The sequence below is a fragment of the Elephantulus edwardii genome, unplaced genomic scaffold (genome assembly GCF_000299155.1).
Source record: "Elephantulus edwardii isolate Elephantulus edwardi_28Jun2011 unplaced genomic scaffold, EleEdw1.0 scaffold00009, whole genome shotgun sequence".
Taxonomy (NCBI): domain Eukaryota; kingdom Metazoa; phylum Chordata; class Mammalia; order Macroscelidea; family Macroscelididae; genus Elephantulus; species Elephantulus edwardii.
In genome coordinates, this window is record NW_006399759.1 from 14,912,874 (window position 1) to 14,918,332 (window position 5,459).

The 5,459-nt window shown below is 35.5% G+C and overlaps 1 pseudogene; it reads right to left on the bottom strand.

Moving 5' to 3' along the window:
* Positions 1-814: 814 nt before the first annotated feature.
* Positions 815-5,459, bottom strand: part of LOC102875450 — a 63,734-nt pseudogene continuing 59,089 nt past the window's right edge.

The following is a 5,459-nucleotide window of genomic DNA, read 5'->3' on the forward strand; positions in this document are numbered from 1 at the left end:
TCTTTTACACTGACTTGTATTTTTGGTTCTTGTCTGATAACTCTTAAATTATCCTCAGCAAGATTTTACTTTCATGCGATAATCAATGCTGTTGTTGGAAAATTTCTGCATACCATCATCTTTTTTTTTTTGAAATGGATATATTCATCTGGTTCTGCAGAAGATGGGCACTCTCTTCCTGTAACAATTAACAGCTTCTGAAACTCAATCGAGGGTCTCTTATTTTTTTCTTGCAACTTTTTTTTAATTTCCATTCATTCATTGTTGCACACTTTCCTCCCTGCCCGCCCCTACCCTCCAGTTAGTTTTTCTCTTTGACAAGTAATATTAAACAGCAGTGACTTTAAGAGTGTGAATAGCACCTCACTTAGTGATTGCATGCTATTTTAAAGGTCAATGGTTTGAATCTTTCATTCACTACATGGGAGAAAGATGTGACAGTCTATTTCTGTAAAGACTTTGGTGGTGGTGGTGTTACTAAGCACTGTTGCGTCCAGTATGACTCATAGTGACATTATGAACAACAGATTTAACCCTGTCCTATCCTATGTCATTCATATCTTCTCTGATTTGTTTGATCCCATTGCTACAGACACTGTGTCAACCCGTCCAATTGAGATTCATCCTATCTTTCGCTGACAATTTACTTCTCCAAGCATTATGTCCAAATTATACCCTCTCTCAAGAAATTGCTCAAAATATGAGGAGAAACTTCACCATTCTTGTCTCTAAGGAAAACTCTGGCGGCACTTTCTCGAAGACATACCTGTTTTTTTCTTTTGCAGTCCATGGAACACTCGTCACCCTTCTTCAATCACAACTCAAAGGCACCCGTCTTTCTTCTGTCAGCCTTATTTCTTGAAAAACCTGTGGGAAGCCATTCGCGGTAAGTGTGTATCTCTGGCTGCTCTCGGATCAAGAGTTCTTCATTTCCTGTCTTATGTGGCCTTAGGTCTAAATCCGCCTCTTTGTTCCCGCCGTTTGCTGGTGGGACCACAGTCAAGATGCAGATTTTCATAAAAAACCTCACGCGGAAGACCTTTACGCTCAAGGTTGAACCCTCAGATACAATCGAGAATGTCAAGGCCAAGATCCCGGAATTCCTCCTGGTCAGCAGAGACTCATCTTTGCTGGAAAGCAGCTGGAAGATGGGCGCACCCTATCTGACTGCAACATCCAAAAGGAGTCCGCTCTTCATCTTGTATTGAGACTTCGTGGTGGTGCTGAGAAAAGGAAGCAGTCTTACACCACTCCCAAGAAGAATACGCATAAGAGAAAGAAGGTCAAGGTGGCTGTTCTGACATACTAAAAGGTGGATGGGAATCGCAAAATTAGTCATCCTCATCGGGAGTGTCCTTCAGATGAACACGGTGCTGGAGTTTTTATGGCCAGCCACTTTGACAGACACTACTGTGGAAAGTACTATGTGACCTATTGGTTCAACAAACAAGAGGAAAAGTAATTATGAGTTAATAGAAGACAGTTAATTAACATAAAAACAAAACAAAATGAAACCTGTGGGCCTTATTCTATCCTTTCCGAGTTGCTCTGAATTAAAGTCTATTGGACAGTCAAGAATTTGCTTTTGCTTTTTGCTATTCATAAAGTGTCATTAGTGATACTTTTTTTGGTTCAATCTTCATCTTCAAACCTATATAATAACCTGAGTATAATAATGAAAAGTATCATAGAAATCCTCGTTAAAGTACACCCTACGAAATACCTGAGTTCTTTTCTTGTGAGTTGTCAATTCTTAAAAATTTCACAGCCAAAAGGAGCTTAAGATTTTCAAACACTAAATTGAATGTACTATCTAGATAGAAATTAGTAAAAGGAAAAAGAGCATTAGGTAAAATGTAAGAAAATATGAATAATTATTTATACAACTATCAAAGGATTTTAGTTTTGAATCTCTCCAGGACATCTCAGAAAATTTCTTTATGATTTGTTTCCTTATTAGTATGCTTCAGAATTGACTTCACAATAGTTTGGCTTTGTTTTAGTTAATAATAATATACTGATATTAGCTTAAAATTATGATAAGTCAAGACATTAGTAACGGAAATTGAGTAGAAAGGATATGGAAACCTTTTGTACAATTGTCACAAATTCTCTGTAAATCTAAAGCAGTTCTGAAATAATAGAAAAAAAATTTTTTTTATTTACAAAAGAAAATTGTCAGTTCTATGTGTGAATGCAATAGTTAATTAGAGAATAAAATGCCAACCTTCAATAACAGATGAATCATTAAAACACTTGGAAATGAATGTGTTGAAATGTTTAGGTCCTAAATGAAGAAAGCTATTAAGAAACATAAAAAGCGGGAAAATGAATAGAGATTTCACATTTTACAAGAAAATAATAAACATTTTAAATATGTTTTCCTTCTTTTTAAAAATATTACTTCACAAGATACCACCAAAGTTCCGCTGAGAGAATGAGGAGTTCAGAAATCCTGGGTCAATTGTGGTCAATTTTATCAGTGTGTAAGCAACAAAGACCAACAATAAGTAAAGAAAACTCAGCAGAATAAGACACTGAACCAGTCTGGAGCTACATGATAATATCCAATGCTGAGAACATATTTTATACATATTCCGTGAAATTGATATTAATCATTTTCCTGTAAAGATTGTAGGACAAGGCTGAACACAGATTCTTGGAAATCTCAAGGAAAAATAGGTTATAATGTATCAAGTCATTGTGGGTGTAAAATGCAGTCAGTAAGAAATACTTGTTTTTGTTTCTTCTTACTCTGACATACAGGTAATTTTATATTAAGAGTATGTGTGTGTATAATTGCAAACAAGGTTATCAACCCTTAATATGATCAAATAATTTTGATGAAAAGTGATTTTTTTTTGTTCTATTTTGTTTGTTTTTAATGTGTCACGGGCACAAAATTCTTAGCATTTCAATGTTGTGTTGTCAATGGTTACACTCTTGTTTTCTGAGGTGAGAATGTATTCCTTTGATAACTTATAGTCTTATATTTTAAAAGTTAAAGTAGATTTTTTTTCAAGATTGATTGGAGTGGAATGTAAAGTGAAATATTGCCTGGAACCAAACATTTGGACTTTTAAGTGATTCTTGTTTTCTTGATTTTTTTTTCTTTAAAGGTGAATACAATTGTTACTTTAGAACTATGCTTTTTTTATTTGTCTCTACAATGAACCTTAGTAATTCCACAAAGGCTACTGAGAGCTTTTAAAGAACAAGAGAACCACAGGCCTCCGGGGACTTGTCAGCACTTAGTATTGCTTGTTTTCTGTTTCCTTTGTTTTCAATAAGAAACAAACTTTAGAATTCAAACAAGAAATGCAGTCCTCATTAAGTATTAGTCTATGTAGGAAACAAAAGAAGCTAGACACATTAGATGGGACTTTTAACCACACAGATGAAACTCTTGCTAACAGAACCAAGCAGGAGGTTACAAACCCAGGATTTTGAGAGGCTTGTATGCACTGAGGAGGCCCTGGCTGGTGAATACACTACAGGGCTGTGTTATTAACTACAAGGTTGTCAGGTTCAGTGTGCCTAGAGGTCTCTCAGATGAAGGGTTTGGTCCTCTGCCTCTGACAAACCAGTCATTTAAAACCCTGGATAGCACAATTCTACGCTGATACACACGAGGTAGCCAGGGGACAACTCAAATCAACTTAGCTGCAATTGGTTGAGTTTTTAGATTTATTCTGGGCTTTGGTTGTAAAATGGGCTTTGGCATATCAGAGATAACAAAAGCAACAAAGGATAAGGCAAAGTTCAGAATTGTTTTTCATAGGTTTGATGTGAGTTAGTCAACTTGAAGGTACCTAAGGTCAACACCACCACCATTTATTTATGATTGGTCCAAGGTAGTGGATTTCAGTAAGCTTATCCTAAGCATATTAATTTTATTCTTCTTTTCATTATATTTATGTTTTGTGTCTACAAATAATGTTTAACATATTAATCTAGCTCTTCGTTCTAATAAAAATTGCTCATTTTCCCCTGCAAAATCTTCACTCTTTTTGCCTTTAATTAATACCTTAGCCCATCAAATATTTTTTCAACTATTATTTCTATAGAATTGATAACGTAGGTGTCAAATCAAATGGTCTCTTTTAAAACTTAATTTACCCAATCCTTCTAGAGAATTTGTATCTTAACAACACTCCGTCTATGTTAAATTGGCTCCATTAGGTTCAGGCTCATCAATCTCGCGTCTTTCTTTGGTAGCCCCATTTTACTTTCTGTTTGGGCCTTATGGCTACATGTTAACTTTTCAAGTTTATAAGGCTTCATTCTTTGATTTTTCCATTTTTGGTTGGTTTCAAGTAGTTATTTGCCTATATTCGGAATCTCTATCTTGAGCCCAGAGGTGTCTCTGTATCCCAGAACCTTATTTCCACAATCCATGGGTGTCTGCCCTTGGAGGTACCATAAGCCCTTCATGTGCACAATGATCAAAAACAAAGCCCTCCTCTTTCCTCTCAAACCTGCCACTTTGATCTCAAGAAGAAAAGAATAATCCAATTATTCAATCAGAAACCATGGGGTCACTCTAGTGTCTTCTTCATGGTATGCTTTTCTGTTTAATTGGGCACTGAATTCTCTTGATTTCTTTTTCTTTTTTTTTTACCATTTATAGATTCTGTCCCTTTTTCTGTGTTCCCACAGACTCTGCTCTGGTATAAGCTCTCTTCTCTTAGAGTTTCTAGACTCAATGCTTTTCTCCATTTCATGGAATTTTTCTAAAGTAAAAATTCATCATACAATTCTGACTTTCTTTTTTTTTTAAGTGTTTAGCTTCTTATTGGCTGTAGGACAAAATCTGACTCCCTGGGTCTCTTGAATGAGTTCCGTGACAGCCAGGCCCATATGCAGCGAAGTGGTACATTTTGAACTGTTTTTCACTGCAGTCTAGATTTCAGGGCTATTTAAAATCTCTCCACCCACATCTCCTCTTAGAGTTTATATAATTTAATTGTTTTTATTTCTTCTTAATATTTTTCCCTAGAATATCAATATCTCTTCTCATTTTGGAAAAACAGTGTTCAATTTATTTCTGGCTTTATTTGCAAGCCTTCTAAATTTGGTCCCATTTTATCTTTCAGGATCCTTGTGGTTTTATGTTATTCCTGAAGTTCCCTGACCCACCTTGAGTTGATTTTTGTGTATGCTGTGAAATCTAGTTCCTTTTCAGTTTTCTGAAAGAAAATGTTCAGTTTGCCAGAATTGTTTGTTGAAAAGACTAATATTTCCTTATTTGATAGCTTGTTTCCTTGTCAAATATGAAATGATCATAGGTCAGCAAGCAATAAATATTGGCAAGGATATGGAGAGATTAGAACTCTCAGGTACCTGCTGCTAGAATTGTACAACCACCAAAATGGTACAACCACTCTGGTAGAAGACAAGTTGGTGTTTTCTCAAAAAGCTATCCCGTAAAAAATGAATGGATTGATTACCATTATCTT